This window comes from Loxodonta africana, chromosome X (genome assembly GCF_030014295.1).
Source record: "Loxodonta africana isolate mLoxAfr1 chromosome X, mLoxAfr1.hap2, whole genome shotgun sequence".
NCBI lineage: Eukaryota > Metazoa > Chordata > Mammalia > Proboscidea > Elephantidae > Loxodonta > Loxodonta africana.
The window spans coordinates 110,120,090-110,144,443 of record NC_087369.1 but is presented as its reverse complement, the minus strand read 5'-3'; the positions used below and the strand labels follow the sequence as shown (position 1 = coordinate 110,144,443).

The 24,354-nt window shown below is 36.3% G+C and overlaps 1 protein-coding gene and 1 pseudogene across 6 annotated transcripts in view; both read right to left on the bottom strand.

The window, feature by feature from the left end:
- The window catches only part of PCDH11X (protocadherin 11 X-linked), a 799,800-nt gene that overhangs the window by 220,668 nt on the left and 554,778 nt on the right, over positions 1–24,354 (bottom strand). The window lies entirely within an intron of this gene.
- Positions 8,626–9,065, bottom strand: LOC104846124 (small ribosomal subunit protein eS24-like; annotated as a pseudogene).

Genomic DNA, 24,354 nt, shown 5'->3' with positions numbered 1-24,354 from the left:
CATCATTCTTTGGAATGGGCATGAATATGAATCTCTTCCAGTTAGTTGTACAGGTAGCTCTCTTTCAAATTTCTTGGCATAGATGATGAGCACTTCCAACACTGCATGCATTTCTTAAAGCATCTCAATTGGTGATCTGTCAACCCCTGAAGCCTTGTTTTTTGCCAGTGCTTTCAGTGCAGCTTGGACTTCTCCCTTCAATACCATTGGTACTTGATCATACGTTACCTCCTGAAATGATTAAAGGTCAACCAATTCTTCTCGATACAGTGATTCTGTGTTTTCCTTCCAGCTTTTTTTTTTTGATGCTTCCAATGTCATTCCTTTTTTTGCCCATAGAATCCTTCAATCTTACAACTCAATACCGATACCTGAATTTTTTCTTCCTTTTTTTCAGATTGAGAAATACCTAGCATGTTCTTCCCTTTTAGTTTTCTGATGCCGAATCTTTGTACATTTTATTCTAATAATTTACCTTGTCTTCTCAAACCACCCTTTAAAGTCTTCCATTCAGCTCTTTTATTTCTTCATTCACTTCAGCTACTCTGTACTCAAGTAAGTTTCAGAGTCTCTCCTGACATCCATCTTTGTCTTTTATTCCTTTCTTTTTATTTTTAATGACCTTTTGCTTTCTTCCTGTATGATGTCCTTGATGTCATTCCACAATTCTTGTGGTCTTCTCTCATCAGTTTTCAGTGCATCAAATCTATTCTTAAGATGGTCTCTAAATTCAGGAGGGATATATCTCATGGACTTTTTTTTTTTTTTTAACTTTCTTCAGCTTTGTCTAGGCCTTCCATATGAGCAACCGGTGGTCTGTTATGCAGTTGTCCCCTGACCTTGTCCTTACTGATGATATTCAGCTTCTCCATTATCTCTTTCCACAGATGTAATCAATTTGATTCTTGTGTATTCCAACAGGTGAGTTCCATGTGTATAGTTTTCATCTGTGTTGTTGAGAAATGTATTTCCGACCAATAAGTCAACGCTCTTGTAGAATTCCATCATGGGATCACTGGCATCATTTCTATCACAAGATCATATTTTCCAAATATTGATCCCTGCTTGTTTCCAGCTTTTGTATTCCAATCACCAGTAATTATCAATGCGTCTTTGATCAATTTCAGGCTGTAGCAGTTAGTAAAAATCTTTAATTTCTACATCTTTGGCATTGATTGGCACGTAAATTTGAATAATAATCATAATAACTGTTCTTTCTTGTAGGCATCTGGATATTATCCTATTACTGACAGCATGGCACTTCAGGATAGATTTTGAAATGTACTTTTAATTTTTTACAATGAATGTAATAAACATTCTTTAATTTGTTGTTCCAGGCATAGTAGACCACATGACTGTCTGGACCAAAATGGCCAATAACAGTACATTTCAGCTCATTAATGCCTAGGTATTGATCTTCAAGAGTTCCATTTCATTTTTGACAATTTCCAATTTTCTTTGATTCATGCAATGTACATTCCATGTTCCCATTACTAAGGGATGTTCCCAATGGTTTCTTGTAATTTTGAGTCATGCTGCATCAACAAATGAATGTCCCAAAAGCTTTGGTCCATCCACATCCTTAAGGTCGACTCTACTTTGAGGAGGCAGCTCTTTCCCAGTCATATTTTGAGTGCCTTGCAACCTGTGGAGCTCAACTTCCAGCACTATATCAATGTTCTGCTATTATTCATAAGGTTTTCACTGGATAATTCTCTCTGGAAGTAGATTGCCAGGTCCTTTTTCCTAGTCTGTCTTAGTCTGGAAGCTCTGCTGAAACCTGTCCACCATGGGTGACCTTGCTAGTATTTGAAATACTGGTGACGTAGCTTCCAGCATCACTGCAGCATGTAAGCCACCACAGTATGCCAAACTTACAGACGGGTGTTGGAACATATATAGTTAAGTAGCTTAATGATCTTTTAAAAATTGTTTTAAATTTGTTGTATTGCTACTGTACTCATTTAAAAATTATCCTTTATTTTCTCTATTAATTTTTTAAATGATGTCTATTTGTCTACCAGAATTTCCCTTGAGGTTTAAACTGGGTAAGACATCCCTTAAGTATTTAGCTGATGTGTTTTTGAGGTTTTCTAATGTTTTTACTTTCATCTTCAAGTTATTATATTTTAGCATTGCATGCCATTTTGTTAGCTCAAAAAACAAATTCGTATCCAATCCTTTGGCATGAATAATAGCTATTTGTGTTAACTATTATTCAACCCGGAGCCCTGGTGGAGCAGTGGTTAAGAGCTCACCTGCTAACCAAAAGGCCGGCAGTTCAAATCCACCAACTGCTCCTTTGAAACCCTATGGGGCAGTTATACTGTGTTCTATAGGGTCACTATGGGTTGGAATTGACTCGATGGCAATGGGTTTGATTTTTTTTTTTATTCAACATTATTGAATTAATGTAACATACCACAGAAAAGGGAGCAGAGAATTTTTAAATTGCCACCTAAATGCAGTATAAATTTAACCACACATTGTTTTTGATAAATTATTTTATTTTGTTGTTTTGTTGTTGTTTGAGAATATGCACAACAGAATATACACCAATTCAACAATTTCTATGTCCAGTTCAATAAAGTTGACTACATACTTTATGTTGTACAACCATTCTCGCTCTCCTTTTCAGAGCTGCTCCTCCCACATTAATATAAACTCACTGCCTCTTAAGTTTCCTATCTAATCTTTCAAGTTGCTGTTGTCAGTTTGATCCCATATAGATAGATCTTAAGAGACCACAATGCTCAAGGCAGACATTCTTTACTATCTAAGCTAAACTATTGTTTGGTTTTAAGAAGACTTCAGAGATATTTTTGATTTAAGTTTAAAGGTTTAAAGACTATCTCCGGGCAATAGTTCCAGGGGTTCATCAAAGTGGAGAATTTTAGAGCTAGTCCAAGCTTATCATTTTACAAATATTTAACAGTGGTCTAAAGAGAACAACTGATTTCTTCAAGGTCAAACAAAGAGCTATGGACAGAACTAAACTATTTCTCAGGTCCCTTTCATAATAACCGTGTTCTTTCTACTGAATATACAGTATTAAGTAGATGTATAATGTAACAGTTTGATAACAAAATTAATCTCTCCTTCAAAGACAAGAAGTAACTTAAAAGTACATACTCACTAAGGAATAGTTCATGTGTCAATCTAAGGGCCATTTACTCTTCCTTACAAATAATTATTTCTTTTGAAAACCATTTCTATATTTGCTTAAAGTTTGTAGGTTCAAGAAAGAGGAGAAAGAATACAAATGAGGCATTATCATTTCATCTACAGCAATTGTCAAAACTGCAAATCATTGCTTCAAGAACTCCCAAGCATACCTAGCACTGTCTTCATTAGACAATTACTTATTATAAATCAGTACAGGCTGAAATCTGATAGGGCTTTCAGCATTCCACGTGTATAGTAGTTTCATTATTAATACACAGATAATATACTTTAAAAATAAATTTCATTGATCAAAAACATACTTTTTTGTGTTTGTCCATGAATTTTTTTTTATTAGGGGAAAAAAAGACATTTTGCCGTGGAGTTACTTGTAATAAATCATCTTCAAATATTACAATGAAATGGCTCAGTCTCATAAAATGTAGCCATTGTACAGAGCATTATAAATATATACTTAAAAATTTACAATGAAAAGCTCTCTTAATAGGGCCAGAAATTGGGCAAGACTACTGAAGGAAGTGGCATATGAAACAAGTTATAAAGGATAAGGAAACTGAAGTAGCATTCTAATAAGAAAAAAATGCCTGGAATCCTTGATCAAAGACCTCTAACCACAAGTAGGTAGAATAGAATTCAAGGGTTAAAAAGAGAGAAATAAGGATGGAAAGGTAATTTAAGGTAGGTTATCAAGGACTTTTTAATGTATGTGAAGGAGGTTGGAGTATATCCTAATATTGATAATATCGAAGGATTTTAAGCAGGTTTTTAGAAATAGAACCACTCTAGCTTTTAGACAGACAAAGCTAGTTAAAAATATATATATATATAAAATCAGAGTTCTATGCTCTTTGTATTTAAAATAAGGAAAATCTTAACCTATGTAATTTAAGGAATTAATTTTGAATAGTATTTATATTTCTAAACAGATACTATTATCTATCACATATGACCAGTGCAATTATGAAAGTAAATACAGCCTCAAACTCAATAAATTGACATTTACAAATTTTTTATAATATTGCATTGTTTTTGGTGAAAGTTTACACAGTAAATTAGATTTCCATTTAACAATTTCTATATATTTATCTTAGATGGCCAATTGCAAGATTTTAAGACCCCAGGCGCTACTCACCAAATTAGGATATAGAACATTATCTTTATTAACTATGTTATGCCACTTCATCAAGTTGTCCCAGGAGACTATGGTCCTAAGCCTTTTAATCCAGTAAACCAATTCTGCGAGGTGTTTGGTTTTGTCGCGGAAGTATCCATAACTCTACCTCTATGTGCTTTATTACATATATGAATATATATGCCATACACACAAACATGTGTATATATATAATATATATATACACATATATATGCCATGTATATATGCCTACAGCTTCACCTATATCTGCACCACATATACTCACATGTGCCTTCCTACACATATATGCATACCTATGTAACCACATACATCTATTTTTGATTTTATTACTATTGTTGCAAAGTTGTTTATATTATAGCATTTACTAAAATTGTTCCTTATTCTTGAGTACTTCTTAGTGTCATTATTTACCTTCATCAAATAATGCAGTCTTCTCCCACATTGGGTATTGCCTTTCACATGACCAAAAATAACAAGTGTCTACTATTTTACTATCTAGAAAGTGATTTTCCCTCCTTCAACCTCCCTTCCCTGGTAACCACAAAAAACATTGTTTTCTGTATGTATACCTATTCTTGTCTTTATAAAAGTGAGACGATGCAATATTTATCCTTTTGTGATTGACCTATTTCGCTCAGCATAATATCCACCAGTTCATCTATGTTTCAAGAACTCATCATTTATTCTTTATAGCTCCATAGTGTTCCACTGTGTGTATGTAGCACAATTTTTTATCTATTCATCCATTTATAGGCACTTAGGTTGTTTCCGTCTTTTTGCTATTGTGAATAATGCTGCAATGAACCTGGATGGGCATATGTCTATTCGTGTCACTGCTCTTATTTCTCTAGTATATATGCCTAGGGGCAGGATTGCTGGATTGTAAGGTACTTTTATATATATATATTTCCAGCTTTTTGAGAAAGTGCCATACTGTTTTCCATAGAGGCTGTATGATTTTACAACCCCAGTTTATTAGCATTTCAGCCTTCCCTTCCACCTTGCTAGCATTTGTTGGTTTTCCGTTTCTTTGTTTGTTTGGATCAGTGCCTTTTTTGCAGGAGTGAGATGGTATCTCATGTAGTTTTCATTTGGATCTCTCTAATGGCTAATTAGGAGCCCTGGTGGTGCAGTGATTAAGAGCTTGAATGCTAACCAAGAGGCTGGCAGTTGAACTCCACCAGCAGCTTCTTGGAAACCCTAGGAGGCAGTTCTACTTTGTCCTATAGGGTCGCTATGGGTCAGAATCTACTCAAAGGCAACAGGTCTTTTGGAGGGTTAATGGCTAATTAGATTCAGAAGAGGATGTGGAACGAGGAATATCATTGCTGATGTCAGATGGTGGTTATCTAGTGCTGCTATAACAGAAATACCACAACTAGATGGCTTTAACAAACAAAAATTTATTCTCTTATAGTCTAGGAGGCTAGAAGTCTGAATTCAGGGCACCAGCTCCAGGGGAAGGCTTTCTCTCTCTTTTAGTTATGGGGAAAGGTCCTTGTCATCAATCTTCCCGTGGTCTAGGAACTTCTCAGTGCAGGAAGCCTGGGTCCAAAGGACATGCTCCACTGCCAGCTCTTCTTTCTTGGTAGTATGAGGTCCCTCTCCTCTCTGCTCATTTCTCTCTTTTATATCTCAAAAGAGATTTACTCAAGATACAACTTGATCCTATAGATCCTGCTTCATTAACATAAAAAAATAACTGCATGTAATTCTGCCTAACTAATATTATAGAGGTTAGGATTCGAAACACATAGGATAATCACTTTAGATCACAAAATGGTGGATAATCACGTAATACTGGGAATCAGGGCCTAGACAAGTTGGCACACATTTTAGGGGGACAGAATTCAATTCATAAGAGATGGATCTTGGCTGGAAGCAGAGAATACCAGAAAGAATTTCACCTGTGTTTTATTGACTATGCAAAGGCATTCAACTGTGTGGATCATAACAAATTATGGAGAACATTTTGAAGAACTGGAATTCCAGAACTCTTAATTGTGCTCATGCAGAAGCTGTACATAGACCAAGTGGCAGTTGTTTGAACTGAATAAGGGGGTACTGATTGGTTTAAAATCATGAAAGGTGTGCATCAGGGTTGTATCCTTTCACCATATTTATTCAATCTGTATGCTGAGCAAATAGTCCGAGAAGCTGGACCATATGAAGAAGAACTCGACATCATGATTGGAGGAAGACTCATTAAATAACCTGTGATACGCAGATGACACAACCTTGCTTGCTGAAAGTGAAGAGGGCTTGAAGCACTTACTGATGAAGATCAAAGATCTCAGCCTTCAGTATGGATTACACCTCAACATAAAGAAAACAAAGATCCTCACAACTGAAGAAATAAGCAGCAAAAGGATAAACAGAGAAAAGATTGAAGTTGTCAAGCATTTCAAATTACTTGGGTCCACAATCAACACCCATGGAAGCAGAAGTCAAAAAACCAAATGATGTATTGTATTGGACAAATATGCTGCAGAAGACCTCTTTAAACTGTTCAAAAGCAAAGATGTCACCTTGAGGACTAAGGTGTGCCTGACACAAGTCATGGTATTTTCAATCGCCTCACATCCATGTGAAAGCTTGACAATGAATAAGGAAGGCTGAAGAATAATTGATGCCTTTGAATTATGGTGTTGGCAAAGAATATTGAATATAACATGGACTGCCAAAAGAACGAACAAATTTGTCTTGGAAGAAGTACAGCCAGAATGCTCCTTAGATGGTAAGACTGTCTCACATATTTTGGGTGTGTTATCAGGAGGTAGCAGTCCCTGGAGAAGGACATCATGCTTGGTAAAGTAGAGGGTTATCAAAAAAGAGAAAAACTCTCAACAAGATGGAATGACACAGGGGCTGCAACAGTGGGCTCAAACATAGCAACAATTGCAAGGATGGAACAGGACTGGGCAGCGTTTTGTTAGGTTGTACATAGGGTCCCTATGAGTTGGAACCGACTGGATGGCACCTAACACCAACAACATCAACGGCTAATGATCACCAGCCCTTTTTCATGTGTTTGTCGGCCACCTGAATGTCCTCTTTGATGAAGTGTCTGTGTGTCTTTTGCCCATTTTTTAATTGGACTGTCCGTCTTTTTTGTCATTGAAGTTTTCTATATATTTTAGAGGTTAGACCTTTATCAGATATGTCATTCCCAAAGATTTTTTTCCAGTCTGTAGATTCTCTTTTTACTCTTTTGGTGAGCATAAATATTTAATTTTTAGGAGGTCCCAGTTCTCTAATTTGTCTTCTGTTGTTCATGCATTTTATAGCTGTGTTTGAAAGTCTGTATCTTCAAAAGATTAAATTCAAAATTTTGTCCCTATGTTATCTTCCAGGAACTTTACAGTTTTAGCTTTAACATTTAGGTCTTTGATCCATTATGAGTTAGGTTTTTTTCTATGGTGTGAGATATGGATCTGGTTTCATTTTGCTGCAAATGGATATTCAGCTTTTCCAGCACCATTTTTTAAAGAGACTGTTTCTTCCCCTATTATGTGGACTTTGACCCTTTGTTGAAAATCAGCTGCCCATAGATGGCTGGATTTACTTAAGTTCTCAATTCTACTCCATTGGTCTGTGTCTGTCATTGAACCAGTACCAGGCTGTTCTGATGTTTTGTATAGTATGTTTTGATATCAGGAAGTGTGAGGCCTACTACTTTGTTCTTTGTCAATATTGTTTTGGCTATTTGGGGCCTCTTTCCTTTCCACATAAAGTGAATGATTAGTTTTTCCATTTGAGTAGAGAATGTTGTTGAGATTCGGATCAGAATTGCATTATATCTATAGATTGTTTTGGGTACTATCGACATTTTCACAATGTTAAGTCGTCCAATCCATGAGCATGGAACGTTTTTCCATTTATGTAGGTTTCTTTTGGTAGTGTTTTGTAGTTCTCGACATGTAGGTCTTTTACATCCCTGGTTAGGTTTACTCCCAGGTATTTTATCCTGTAAACGGTACTGTTTTCTTGATTTCCTTTTTGGAGTTTTCCTTGTTAGTGTGAAACAGCCCAGCTGATTCTTCTGTGTTGATCTTTGCTATGAGTTGAATTGTGTCCCCCCAAATATTTGATAGAATCCCTATCCTCTGTGCCTGTGTTATAATCCCATCTCGGAATTGGCTTCTTTGATATGCTAATGAGGCAGGATTAGTGTAGGTTGCGTCTTGAGTCAATATCTTTTTTCTTTTTTTTTTTTTAGTTTTTGTGGTTTATTAATCCTCTGGTGAAAAATCCACACAGTCATTGCAGATCAAGTCGCTGCAGAATCTTTATTCCTTTGCAGGCCCCCTGGCTTTCTTCATTCTGTTCTTGCACTCCTTGAGCTATTTTCTTGAGGTCTTTTTCTTCTCATACAGACTTGCAAATCTGAGTTTAGGTTCATTTTTCTTTGCATATTTGAAGGAATCCTAAACCATGCCAAAGCCAGTAGTCTTTCCACGACCAAAATGGGTTCTGAATCCAAACACAAAGATGACATCTGGTGTGGTCTTGTACATTTTGGCTAGTTTTTCCCGAATTTCTGCCTTAGGTACTGTTGCCTTCCCAGGGTGAAGGACATCAAAGATCATTTTTTTCCACTGGAGTAGTTGGTTGGTCACAAACTTCCTAGTCCGGATAGTTACTGTGTCATTCATGATGGTGGCAGATCCTCAGGCAGCCAGTGAGGAAGAGCTGAGTCACTATTTTTTGAGTTATAAAAAAGATTAAACAAGCTAGCAAGCTAGCAGAGATAGGGAGAGATGCTAAGCTAATGAAGATTGTCCAGGAGCAGAAGCTTAGATGAAACAAGGAACTTCCCTCATAGTCTACAGCGATAGTGTTCCCCTAGAGCCAACACCCTGAATTCAGACTTCTAGCCTCCTGAACTGTGAGAAAATAAATTTCTCTTTGTTAAAGCCATTCACTTAGGGTATTTGTGTTATAGCAGCCTTCAATAACTAAGATAATCTTGTACCCCGCCACTTTGCTGAATCCTTCTATTAGATCCATTAGCTTTCTTGTGGAATATCTGGTATTTTCGGTGTATAGGATCATGTCATCTGTGAATACGGATAGTTTTACTTCTTCTTTTTCAATTTGGATACACTTTATCTCCCTTTCTTGCTTTATTGCTCTGGCTAGGACTTCCAGTACAATATTGAATAAAAGGGGTGATAATGGGCATCCTTGTCTCATTCCTGTTCTCAAGGAGAAGACTCTATCTTTTTTTCCATTGAGAATAATGTTGTCTGTTGATTGTGCATCTATGCCCTTAATTATGTAGAATAATTTCCCTCTATTCCTATTTTGCTGAGAGTTTTTATCTGGACAGGGTGTTAGACTGTATCAATACCTTTTCTGCATTGAGATGATTATGTGATTTTTATCCTTTATTTATGTGGTGAATTACATTGATTTTCTTATGTTGAAGTACCCTTGCATTCCTGGTATGAATCCCACTTGAACATAATCCTTCCTTCCTTCCTTCCTTCCTTCCTTCCTTCCTTCCTTCCTTCCTTCCTTCCTTCCTTCCTTCCTTCCTTCCTTCCTTCCTTCCTTCCTTCCTTCCTTCCTCCCTCCCTCCCTCCCTCCCTCCCTCCCTCCTTCCCTCCCTTCCTTCCTCTCTCTCTCTTTTTCTTTCTTCCTCTGTCTCCTTCTCTCCATCTTTCTTTCTTTCTTTCTTTGTCTCTCTCTTTCTTTCTTTGTTATGCTGTTGAAACCTGTTGGCTAGAATTCTGTTGACAATTTTTGTGTTTATATTCATAAGGAATATTTACCTGTAATTTTCTTTGTGTGTGTGTGTGTGTGTGTGTGTGTGTGTGATGTCTTTACCTGGTTTTGAAGCAAGGGTTATGCTTGCTTCACAGAATGAATGAGGGAGTATTCTTTCCTTTTCTTTGTTCTGGAAAATTTTGAGTAAAATGAGTGTCAACTCTTCTCTAAATGTTTGGTGGATTTCCCCAGTGAAGCTATCTGGGCCAGGGTTATTTTTGTTGGGATCTTTTTGATGACATCTTCAACCTCTTCTTTTGTTATAGGTCTATTGGGATTTTCTACCTCTGTTAGTTTAGGTAGGCAGTGTGTTTATAGAAATTTGTCCACTTCCAGGTTTTTAAATTTGTTAGAGTACAATTTTTCATAATATTCTGTTATGATCCTCTTTCTGAATTGAATCCGTTGTAATGCCACCCATTTTATTTCTTATTTTGGTTATTTGCATCTTCTCTCTCTTTTTTTTTTTGTTCCTATGTCAATTTGGCCAGTGGTTTGTTGATCTTATTGATCCTCTCAAAGAACCAGCTTCTAGTCTTGTTGATTCTATTTTCTATTCCATTTATTTCTGCTCTAATCTTTATTATTTCCTTTCTTCTGGTAGTTCGGTCTTCTTTTGCTCTTCCTTTTATACTTGTTCATGTTGTTGGGCAAGTTATTGATTTTGGACCTTTCTTCTCTTTTAATGTATGCATTTATTGATACAAATTTTCCTCTGAGCACTGCTTTTGCCATATCCCAAAAGTTTTGGTATGTTTTATTTTCATTCTCGTTTGATTCTTTTTTTTTTTAACTTCACTTTTGATTTCTTCTTTGATTCACTATTTTTTTTAGTAATATGTTATTTTGCATCCATGTATTTAATTTGCTTTCCTTGTTCTTCTTGTTACTGATTTCCAGTTTTAGAGCATTATGGTCAGAGAAGATGTTCATTATAATTTCAATGTTTTTAAACTTATTGAGGCTTGTGTTCTGGCCTAAAATATGGTCTATTCTGGAGATTGTTCCATGTGCTTTGAAGATTATGTATTGTGTTGCTGTTGTGTGGGGTGTTCTAAGCATGTCTGTTATGTTAAGTTGACTAATAATGTTATTTAAATCTTCTGTATCTTTGTTGATTTTCTTTCTAGTTGTTTTGGTCATCATCGAAAGTGGTGTGTTAAAGTCTCCTACCATTATTTTAGAATTGTCTATTTCTCTTAAATTCTATTAGAGTTTATTTTATATATTTTGGAGCTCTGGCATTGGATGTATAAATATTTATTACTATTATATCTTCCTGGTGAATTAATCCTCTAATCATTATATAATGTCCTTCTTTGTCTCTTATAATGGATTTTGAATTAAATTCTATTTTGTCAGAAATCGATATTGCCACTCCTGCTCTCTTTCGGTTATTATTTGCTTGATATATTTTTTCCATCCTTGATTTTTAACCTATTTATGTTTTTTGTGTCTAAGGTGTGTCACTTGTAGGCAACACATTGATTGGTCATGTTTTTTAATTCATTCTGCCGCTCTCTGCCTCTTAAAGTGCATTTAATCCACTTACATACAGTGTGATTATCGATAGGTATGAAATCACAGCTGCCATTCTGCTATATATATATATTTTGTGTGTATGTGTGATGTTAAAGGTTTCTGTGTTCTTAATTTTCTGTGCTGAGTGATTTTTGTATATGGATTTTCTTTTTCTTATTATTTGTTATTGTTGTTTTTGAATTTACTGAGTCTTTTTTTATTTTCTTCTTTATTTTGGTGAGTACATTTATTCTCTTTGTGATTACTCTGAAGTTTACAGTTATCCTCCTATATTTAAAACAGTGAGCTGTATCTTGAAATCACCTTGATGTCCTCTCCATAAAGAAGAATTATAACTACGACTTATATTCACCCTTTTTTGTGAAGTTGTTGTGGTTTACAGCTTAATATCTCTGATTCTCTGCAATCAATTTTTCAGCTTTATTTTACTTTTGTGAGGACTTTACCTGGTTTGGTATTTGGGCAATGCTGTTGTGTGTCTTTATCTGTTTGTTGTCTGATATCATTGTTTCTCTGTCTGAAGAACTCTCTTTAATATTTCTTATATGACTGGCTGGTGGTTACAAATTCCCTGAATTTCTGCTTATCTGGGAATGTCCTAATTTTGTGATACTGGTCTATGTATGACTGGTGGTGTTGGTTGGGTGTGTATAATTTCCTCTCACTAGTGGGTCTGGTGGGTTGCACATTCATGTGAGTCCTCTTTCAGTAGGCTCATATGTCTCCCCTTACAGGATTGAGTGGAGATATAAGAGCAGGTACTTTTCCTGATTTGAGCGGGCAAGTGTTGGGTAATCATGGTCCCGCTGCAGCTCTTGTGGGACAGTGTGGTCCTTCCATGTTGATGCTAGCAGTTAGTGTATCCACTGAAGAGCAGGACAGGTCATCTTTGTAGCTACAGGAGGGCAGTACTACCCAAATGTATGGGGTAGGCCCTCTGTGCATACATGAATTGGCATCTCAGTAGGTAAGGGGAGATCAAGAAACCTCAGTGCATGTGTGGTTGGCCTGCAGAAACTAGCTGGGTGTGAGATGGGTGTTCTTGCAGCTGGGATGTCTGTGAGTGAGTGCACGGGGATCACTTGCTCTTTGTTGGGTGCGGGCATGGGAGACACCTGTCGTGATGTGCTGGGTGGTAGTTGGTAAGGAGCCGTGCCTGCTGGGCTATGCAATGTGGTTGTTGGAAGGGTGGGCAGGGGGCACTTCTGCTAGTCATTGGGCTGGGGCATGGAGGCACACCTATCTGGTTGGGCAGTGGTGCAGGGTGCTTTTCTGGCCACTGTTCTGGTGTGGGGGGATCTCACCTGCTGGTCTCTGGACAGGTGATATGGTGCGTGCCTGTCTGTTGCTGGACAGGGATGTACCTGTCTGTCACTGAGCAGGGGTTCAGTGGGCTCTCTGTTGAGCACATCAGCCATTAACCAGGTGTGTGGCACGGGACCACAGCCACCGTTCGCTGGGTGTTGTGCCACGGAATGCATTGTTGTTCACTGGGTGGGGGTGCAGTGAGCATGCCTGACTGTCTCTGGGTGGGAGGATGCACCCTCCTGACACTGGGCGTGGGTGTGCTGATGCTACTGGTAGGGCGTACCAGGGGATTGGGGTTGGCCTCACTAAATGTGATAGGGTGCGTGCTGCACAGAGGCTGGCTGGGTGGGGGACCTCTAGTTTTTACTCTATGATTTTATAATTCAGTGGATGTTCCCTGTCCAAATGGTCAGCACCACTGCTGGTGAGTAGTTCCTGGTTACTTTCCTTCTCTGTGGTCGCCACAATCACTGGAGCTTTCCTCCGCCCTTCTGTACATTCCCTTTTTAGATTCACTTCTTGTCCTGCTCACTTTGTTTCTTTCCAGGTTTGTTTGCACGGTATCTCTGTCTCCTGTTTTAAATTCCATAGATTTGCCTTCCTGTACTTCTCATCCAGGAATGCTGTTTGCCTTGTCTCAAGATGGCCACACTGCCCTGGGCTAGCTGATAGGAAGCTGATGATCCATAAATCTCTACTTCAGCTATTTTTGTTCAATCTCTGCTCCCACTCTGCACTCAGCGTAATTCGTCAGCCTTCCGTTTGATGCTCTTACTTCCAAGGTTGTCATCTGTATCCGTTTCACTTGGTTTCTCTAGTCTTTGTTGTAAGGGGATGTTAGGGTGTGTCTAAGATGCCATTTTGTGCTCCTCTGACATTTAAAAATTTTAATAAAATAGAAGACTAAATGATAGTGTCTATCTCTGCTATCATTGTTGGAAAAATGGGTACTCTAATTAAAATATGATATAGTTAAATGTGATAAAATATGTTGATATCCCAGTTAGTTTGCTAAGGTATCCTACATGATTCATACATTGTCTCCTAGACTCAATTCAGTCATTGCTTTCACCATGTATCATTGGCCTACATGAGTTTTTACCCAATCCCAATATGCTTTCCATATTCCTGGGAAAGAGATATAACTGGTTTCCAGCTATAAATAAAAGTGCAAACTATTTACATTTGCAAGGTTGAAAAGACTACTTCCAAGGTGTTGTTCTTTTTAACTTCAAAAATATACAGACACAGTAATCATCTTCAATGACATTGTATATGGATTGTGGACAGTAGCAACAGTAGCATTTTGAGACATCTAGGACGTATTGAGAAAATAACCATTTAACCTGGTAAAACCTCAAGTAGTATATTCAAAAATAATTCCACTGAAATTAAAGCTGTTCAGTTAGCCTATCTACTGCACTGGTATTCAATTAGTAAACATTAGAAGAATTATGTTATGTCTCATAGAATCCACAACCTTTAGAAGAGTAAGAAGATCCAGTATCTATATTTTGATAAGTACAAGGAAGTAGAATAATAATTTCTACACACGTATTACAAAAATAATTTGAGGCAGGGCATTCTAAAATCACATATATTAAGAGTAATTAAAAGAGAAGAGGGAACAAACTGAAAAGATAAGAAGATGGCTTATTTCTCTGAAAATCTGGGTAAGTTATAAAATGTCAAATATTATTATTATATCTTGCCGAGAGTAAGTGAGTTTGGTTTACCTGAAGTATGTTCAATCATTTACATGGAGGTGAATCTTTATTTGTATTTATACCTATGGAGTGTAAGGGTTATATCTCTTTTTACATAGAAATACACTCACTTATAAAGAAAAGTAGCCAAACCAGTTGCTGTTGATTGTATTCTGACTCATGGTGACCCCATGTGTGTCAGAGTAGAATTGTACTTCACGGGATTTTCAATGGCTGTGACCTTTCAGAAGTAGGTCACTAGGCCTTTCTTCCCAGGCACCTCTGGGTGAATTTAAATCACCAAGCTTTTGTTTAGTAGTTGAGTGCTTAACCGTTTTTGCCACTCAGGGACTCCATTAAAGAAAAATAGTCTAAATTTAAACATCAACATTTTACTTCTGACTATGATTATTATTACTGCTGTTGTTGTTGTTAAGATCCTAAACTATTATTTTTCTGGGAAGAAGTGCTGATGATTGATTTGAGGATCCTAAAATAATTTGAAACCGATAGTCATAGAGTCAATTCTGACTCATAGTGACCCTACAGGACAGAATAGAACTGCCCCATAGGATTTCCAAGGAGAGGCTGGTAGATTCAAACTGCCGACCTTTTGGTTAGCAGCCACAGCTCTTAACCACTGTGCCACCAAGGCTCAATAAATTCTAAACTGTATGAGGTTTCAAGGCAAATAAGCCAAACTGTTGAATAGAACTTGGCTATCTTTGATTCCTACCATGGAATAGAAAAAGTCATATACCATAAGAAATGAAAACACATCCGCCTACAATTTCTCTAAGCATCTATATTCAGAAAGCATCACGCATACTGAAAACACAGATTTCCCTTCATTTTATGTCCATTAGGCTTGAGGCATAAAGCTTCCTAAAACATACTGGGAGGTGGGGCATCAAGGGGGAAGTTGCCAAGAAAATGAATGATGATAATAAAACAAGATGCAAGAAAAAATAATCAGTCAATAATTCTTCACTCTTTCCAGCGAAACTAGGATATATTAGTAAGCAATGAGATAAAGAAAGAAATAAAACTCACACATAACCAGCAGTTACTCAATTAAAGTTCTTATCATAGAATGCATACACATTGAATTGCTAAGCAAATATGCTTTCTCAAAACTATTAGGACTTTAACAACAGGACATTTCTTTTTTATGTCTCAGTAGGCATACACAGAAAGCAGATTCTTCTGCATACATGCAAAAGTAGTCAGATAAGACAGACCAGCACCCCACATCCAATGGGAAACTTATATGTCTCTTTTCATCTACTTTCTTGTGACTTTCTTGGTTTCCTTTGTTCACCTTCCCCATTCATATAGTAGTTCACACAAATCAGAACATCAACACTAGCAATAATAAAGCTTGTTTATAATGGGAAGTATAATGACTTCATGTGCAATAAGATGTTTGCTGATTCGATTATTTGACAGTGCAGTTATTACTCTACTTTGCTAATGCCCTATCTGCCCTGTTGTTCTCTTAATTAACTTCCTAGAAACAGAATCTGTGCATAGTTTCACACCTAGGTTAAAAATAGTATTTATTAAAAAAATAAAAATAGCATTTCTCTTCCCCTAGATGATATGGGTGACAAAAGGAGTGCATTGTTTTTCAAACAGAAATTGTCAGAAAAATATAAGTAGAACTGTGTGTGCACTTGTGCATATATGCGTATGCATGTGTGTATATGTCTATAGAGAGGAAAGACAGCCTATTTTTGAAGAATCAGGTAAGTACACACTAATACATCAAAATTATCTATAATGCTTTTCTGCACTTTAGTACTCTACTTTTCCCAAAGTGTCTATAATATAAACTCCAGCACAGTAAAATTTGTTACACTTAGAATATAAAATAATGTCTTTTGAGGCTTTGCCACAGATCATCATGAGTTATTGTAATGCTTTAATTCATTATGGCCAATTTTTGCAGTGTTCTCTCATACCTATTTTGTTCACCCACTAACACGTGTTAGATTCTTGCTACCCAAAATATGGTCCCTGGGCTAGCAGATGGGCAGCACCCAAGGGCTTGTTAGAAATACAGAACTCAGGCTTCCACAGCAGTCTACTGAGTCTACATTTTTTAACAAAATCTCCAAATGGTTTGTATGCGCATGAAAGTTTGAAAAGCACTGTGTGATAATCTGAATTTTCCCAAGGGGAAAAATAAATAAAATGCTATAAACATATGTATATACTAATATACATACGCATACACACAATTATTTACTACAACAACGCTATGAGACAGCTATTATTATCATTACCATTTAAGGATGAAGAAACCGAGGCACAGGAAGCTTAAATGTCTTGGCAAATATCATACCACCGGTGGTGCTGTGGTTAAGGGCTCAGGCTGCTAACCCAAAAGTCGCAGTTCAGATTCACCAGCTGATCTTTGGAAGCCCTATGGGTCAGTTCTATTCTGCCCTATAGGGTCTCTGTGAGTTGAAATCAACTCCGCGGCAACAAGTTTGGTTTTGGCTTTTAGCAAGTGGCAGAAGTGAGATTTTAATCCAGGCAGTCTGGCCTCACCCCGCTAGAATGTCTCTTCTCACAACTAATTCCATACTTTCATGCAAATAGTACACTTTCTAAGTTTGTTTGCCAACCTCACCCTCCCCTTGGGAGGTATTTTCATAAGCATGCTATGCCAAATTTTTTTTTTTACAGCATGGCTGTCTTGTGAAAATACCTCATGGAGGGAGGGCATGGTTGGCAAACAAAGGTAGATGGGGCACATTATTTGCATAAAAATATAGTATTTAATCATGCATGTTACTATAGCAACTAGGCTCACTTTTGTAGATAAGAGGCTAAAGAAGAAACATGGAAGAATCAAAACATATCTGCACTTCCTACATCTTAGTGTATTTTTTCAATCTAAGGGAGTCTAAATACTCCAATTTCAGGAAAAAAAAATCTATCTGGGAGTCTGCAAACACAAAAAATCAAGGTCTTTGAAGGTCTTAGCATGCTTGAATTTACCGTGATATATTTTTTTCTTTTTCAAAAATAGTATTGCCAAAATAGCTCAGAAACCTCACTTTAAAATGTGTGATTAATTTCACCTACGCAGTGGTCTTTCACTCCCTACACTGAAAAAAAAAAAAAAAGCAGTCTGCTTTTACCCTATATTGAGTGATAATGTATAGACAGATTCACTTCAGGCTGTTGGGCATGATGGGATCTTTCTAGATGAGAGTTTTTGTTTTTTTTTTTTTTTTCCACTTAGCTACAGTTCATACCCTTTGAAACCTTGAGGGGATGTTTCAAAGAGTTACATGGGTATTGAATTGGGTTCAGTGTGTTTAAGGTCTTTTCACATGGTATTTGGATTTCAGATGTTACATTTTGGAAGCTAAACTACGCCACCAGGGTTTCCGTTTTGCTTTTTTTTTTTTAAGCTGTTCTGCAAAAATGTAATGGCTAGTGCTTTCAGAAAGGAAGACTTAAATTATAGTTCAGTACAATCGCACTTGTAATTGGAATTTCAATATTTGGACTTAATTCTGGTTGAATCCTGAAACTCCAATTTTCTACTTGAATAAAAACAGATATTTGTGTGATGTTTTCCAATATTTCCTGTTCTCCTGTCCAATTCAATTCAGATTCAACACTTAGAAAATACTAGTACTGCAATATTTGCCTTAGTTCTAAGTGGTAAAACTAGCTTTTATAGAAAACTACACGTGGAAAAAAAAAACCCAAATACAAACAGCTGAATAAAAAGCATGATGATTGATCCAATGGCTGAGAATGCCTTTTCATATTTCAAAAATATCTCTGATGAGTACTCCATCCTTACTAATAGAACCTGAATTAGGCAAAAAAATTCTAACATTCCTTTTTAATATTTAAGTTGTTGCTGTTGTTAGTTGAGCGGACTCTGACTCATAGCGATCTCATGTGAGCAGAGTTGAACTGCTCCATAGGGTTTTCGAGGTTTGTCCTTTTGGAAGCAGATTGCCAGGCCTCTTCTGAGGTGCTTCTGGGTGGGTTTGAACTGCCACACTTTTGGCTAGTACTCCAGTGCTTAACTGTTCGCTAAGTCTTAAACAATAAGATTAATTTACTTCATTGTTTAAAAGTACTTAAATGATATGTATGTGCCCCTGTAAAATTGGCTTTTCCCTGAAATGAAAGCCAAGAAGTATTTATGAATTATGGGGAAACACATTTTTTAAATAGAAGTATCAGAAAGGACAGAATTGTGCACTTCAGTTTTGGATTAAGTTAAATGCATAAATCTAAGGGATGTAGAGTCAGATCCCAACCCTGGAAAACTAGTCCATTAAGACAAAAATTATAGTGAGCCAATAAGCCTTGCAAGGCACTATCTGTGATCCAATGAGTAGGAGTAGAATCTTCTTAAAGCCAATTAAAAACCATCATTTTTAATATTCTTAGATAATTTTGTCCTGTAAAAATTATGCTACTCCAAAGATCATCCAAGTATTTTTCTCAAAAAAATGTTTTCTTTTAAATTTATATATGATTTTATTGATCCCGGGTAACAGCTTCCATGATGTCATCAATTTAGTATAAATAAAAGCTAACAGAGTTCATGTGTAAGACAAACTGTTTCATGTATTTTAATTATTTCAGCAGAGTACGGCTCCTTTTTAGCTCCTGTGCTTATCCTGCTTTCATCGCCAGTTCTAATCACTGTGCATAAAAACTATTATAATAAAGCTTACTCCAAATATTTTGACTAAATGGCACACTATCAGCTCAGTCAGTTTGAGTCTATCAAATCACTTCCCTGTTAAATGTAACTCCATCATTCGGCTAGAAAATGGCAGTAGGAGAGGAAAACACGGGAATTTCAGAATAGAGGGAGAATTGGTTTTCACAGCAGAATGGATGAGGGATGCATTTATATAATCTGTTTTTCCTCCCTTTGAGATTGTTTTATGTACTTTTTGCCGTATTCACAGGAAATTTGCCTTCTGTAATTCATTTTTAATTCCAAGTTGCTCTGTAAGTAGCGCACACACATACATACTTAGACACCCCACATTTATCTATGCTAGATAACAATAGTGAAGATTAGCTAGCTCTCCTGTTCTAGTACTCATTATTATTCAGCAAGCTTATAATTTTCCCTATAAAACTTTCAGTGGATAGTACTAGTAGCAATTTTAGAAATCAGTAGTATATACTGCATAAATTGGCCTTATAGGTGCAAAAGATGGTAAAAGAGAACCTTTTTAAAAATACATGTCCTCAAAACATATATAAACAGTTTTCCATATAGGTATATTACTACAGCATTCTCCATAGGGGGTGAGAACTATTTAAATTGTATACTACTGTCAATATGTTGCTTCACATGACTCTCCTACCAATCCCTTTGTTGTCGGTCAATTCTAACTCATAGCGACCCTGTAGGACAGAGTAGAACTGCCCCATAGGGTTTCCAAGGAGGGGCTGGTGGATTTGAACTGCAGACCTTCCAGTTAGTAGGCATGACTCTCCTAGTTTAGAAAATACTAAACATCGAATCTTCGTTTAGGACATTAAGCTATTGCTTGAAAGTGTTAAATCTCAGTTCTCTCATTTATATAATGAGAGTGTTGGATTGATACCTTATTGTTGTTACTAGCTGCTACAGAGTCGACCCCGTACTCATGCACAACAGAAGGAAATGCTTTGTGGTCCTGCACTGTTCCCATGATCTGGTTGCAGGTCAAACTGTTGAGATCCATAGGGTTTTCATTGGCTGATTTTCAGAAGCAGATCACCAGACCTTTCTTTGGAGGTCCCGTAGAACTCTAAAATTTGAAGACTATATAATTTGGAAAGAAACACCTGAATATTTGCATTTTAGGGTTCGAATAGCTATAAAATTACGACCCTACAAGAAGCATTAGAGATCAGTATAATCCCTTCATTTCATAGTTAAGAAAAAAGAGACACAGTGAAGTTAAAAGTCTTTCCCATGATCATGTAACTAGTAAATGATACTGCCTGGATTAGAACGCTGTAGCATCAAAGGCAATTGCCTAAAATAGATGAACATTTGTGAAAAGATTTATTTAATAGTATATTTCAAAATAAAGTATTACAATAAAATTTATTTTACCATCATTAGTATCAACATCCAGATTATTAAAAAGTAAGACTTAAACAGCCACTCGAATATAATATTTAAAATTACTTGCTTTCTCATAGCTTTTATTGTCTATATATATTACAGGTGAAGAGATTCCTAAGAAAAAAAAATTAAAGTTTTAGTGGCTAATATAATATATTGTATTAAGAACTATTTTTATGTAACCTACAACTTTTTTCCAATATAAGATAAGAGAAAAATAAAGTGCTGGACCAAGAGCATGTGCCTAGTAGAAATGGGACAATAATTACTAAGATTACTGATTAAAATGGGGAGAAATTGCTCAGCAAACACTGTCACATCTATTCCACTCTCTACTGGGAATTTTAACACTCAAAGATGTAAACCAAATAATTACAGAAATCTTGATAAGACAGATTGTCCGTGCAAAAAGCGAAAACAAAACAAACAAACCCATTGCTGTTGAGTTGATTCTGACTCATGGCACCCCTATAGGACATAGTAGAACTGCCTCATAAAAAAAATAGGGTTTCCAAATCTTTACGGAAGCAGACTGTCACATTTTTTTTTTCCCACAGAGCGACTGGTGTGTTCAAACCACAGACCTTTAAGTTAGCAGCTGAGTGCTTTAACCACTGTGCCACCAGGGCTCCCCAGATTGTCTATGGTTATTCATTATTTAATGAATTTCTTGCTATATTCACTAGTTATAGAGTGTTCTGTTGATGTAAGCAATGATTAGAGTTGCAAGTTACTGTATACTGTATACTTTAAAAGTCTCATGGAAACTATAAATATATTGTTACAATGCTCCTCATTCTTTAAACCATTTTAAAATAGAAATCAGTGGGTGGCTAACACTAATAAATATTCCAAGCTATCTAAAAGCTGCATCTTGAGTGATTGATTATATTGACTTTCAAAGAACTACAAAAAAAGAACAAGTGGGAAACAGTCATATCTTATACTCCAAAGTGAAGAGTAAGATAAAAGAAGCAGAATAAAGACAGAAGAAGGTCATAAAATGAATTGCCTCATGGCTCATAAATAATAGAAACATAAATGTCATATGAACTTTATTATATGATGTAGGTCGCCTAATAAAAACTTAGAAGCAATGGAAGGCTTATTGTGAAGAGAAGGCCACCTATTCTATGTCACTGAAGGCAGTTATTCAAGCTTAGTGACATTCCAGACCTTATGGCATTGGCTTTCAATTGGCAGCTTGTGCCAAGCTCCTACTGCTTGTCATTTTCAAGCAGGAAAGACAAGATAAGAGGTCTTTTTACTTGGAGTGGTCTGTTTTTGAGTGATAAACCTGTATCTAATTCAGACTAGATTTAAGATACTAAAGATACACTCGTCGTAGTGGCTGTCACCCAAATGGAATCCTGTCAATGTCTTCAAGTTTTGCACTTTAGAGATATACTTCGCATTTCGATCCACGACCTCTGTTGACTTTTTGAAGGCTTTCTCTACTATAAATCTTTCATTGCCTTCACAAAGCCTCTTAGAAGCCTTTTTTTTCAGTTGGTCTATATTGTGATTACATTTCCTGTATAGAAAAGTTGGAAATGATAGGATGGTATTGTACAATTTGTCTTACCCATTTTCTTATTATGATGTATTTTAAAACTTTCATAAACTTGAATAGAGAAAAATTGACTTTTCAAAAGCACGTCAGTTTAAGTGATAAAATGAATACTCATCACAGAACATCTGTCACCAGATCACTGTTTGTATCTTTCTAAACTCATTATTTATATAAACTGCTATCAAGTGTGCCTTATTGTCTCCCAAATAATGGCAGACAGCTGAACTCTTGGGTGGAACTATTCTTTCTAATCCATTTATGTACAGATACGTTTCTAGTGCTATTATTTATAACACATTGAGAAACTAAAATAAATGAGTAGTCACAGACACTGTTAATGCCTGCAGTGATTTTCCTTTGAGAAAGAATAAAGAGATTTTGATATTATTGTTAGCTTAAAAATATTACTCTATGTGAGGGATTTTTTTTTTTTTTAATTTCAGCAAAAGGAGAAAGCTATACATTGTTTTCCGTTGGCAAATGTAGGATATCAGGTGTTTGTCTTTAACCTCCAGAACCAGGAGTACTGAGTCCAGTCCCTTTCTACAAGTGGGCCAAAACTGACCTAATTAATAATGATAATCTCATTCCTTAGAAATAATAATTTATTTGTTTTTCAAAACATGTGATTTCAGGTTTGCTGAGCTGATGAGGGAAACCCTGGTGGCGTAGTGGTTAAGTGCTACGGCTGCTACCCTAAAGGTTGGCAGTTCAAATCCACCAGGTGCTCCTTGGAAACTCTATGGGGCAGTTCTACCCTGTCCTATAGGGTTGCTATGAGTCGGAATCCACTTGATGGCAATGGGTTTGGTTTGGTTTTGGAGCTGATGAGAATTATTTTATTTCTTTCCCCCACTCCATGGACTGATGTTATTATTCAGCTTTACACAGTCTAGAATGAACACAGTCTTAGGAAGCTATATTTCAAATACATAGCCAACAGGGACAGAACTGGCCTGGGTAGATAATTAACTTTTAAAAGGGCCATAACTTCTCTTTCTTAAGATTAGTGAATTTTTTTTCACGTAATAAAATTAAGAAAATGATGGCATTCACTTTCCTCTTTGTTGTAAAACATGAATTGATGTGGGGCTTCCCTCAAAATGCATTTTAAAGAAATTTTAGAGGTCTGTGAAATCAAATTTTTTGGGTGATAACAAACAGCAAAGAAACAAAAAATGCCCAATTAACAGTTATATGAATAACACTCGTTAAACTGTGGATTTGGGTGATTTTCTGTGATATCGGAATGTTTCTCTGAAAAGAGTTAAGTGCTACAGCTCCCTTGTATATATCACCCATTATTACTCTTCTTTCTAATGAATTGAATAGTGTTTTCTTGTTGATTTTTTACATGAGTAATTAGCACAATCCCTGAAGATCACTGCTTTCCACACATCACTACAGTATCAAATTTTGCCTAGAAAAATATTGGAATAGTTTTATTTTGCATTTAGGTACCTGAATCCTTGTGTTCTTAAATATGAAGGGCTAGGTTGTAATGATCCATTATTAGGTGATTTTTAAAAAGTTTTATAGTTTTATTTTTTTAGTTAATTTTACCAATTTTGTCTACGTCTAGAATCAGATGTTCAACTAATCAAACGTTAAGTTAATGATCACCCTAGTGTGAATGAAAACAGGCTGAGCAGATCAAGACAAAATCTGACATTTCTCTGAGTGGTGTTCTAGTCAATCAAACTGGCCTCCCATTTTTTATACCAACTAATTAGATTACTGGTGGAGGATCAATCGAAATGTGCTGCCAGAGGAAAATTAATTACTTCCATTTTTGTGAATTAATTAATACCATATTAAGTGCTCAGCAAACCAGATGTAGTGAAAGGAAAGTGAATGCCAAACAGATGTGCTAACCAGGGATATACTCTAATACAGAGATTTATCAGTTTTAAATTAATGATAAAATATGTTCTTTATTTTAAATTCAGAATTCCTTTAACCCTGCATGCTCTTAGAATTCTTTTTTTCTTACCTT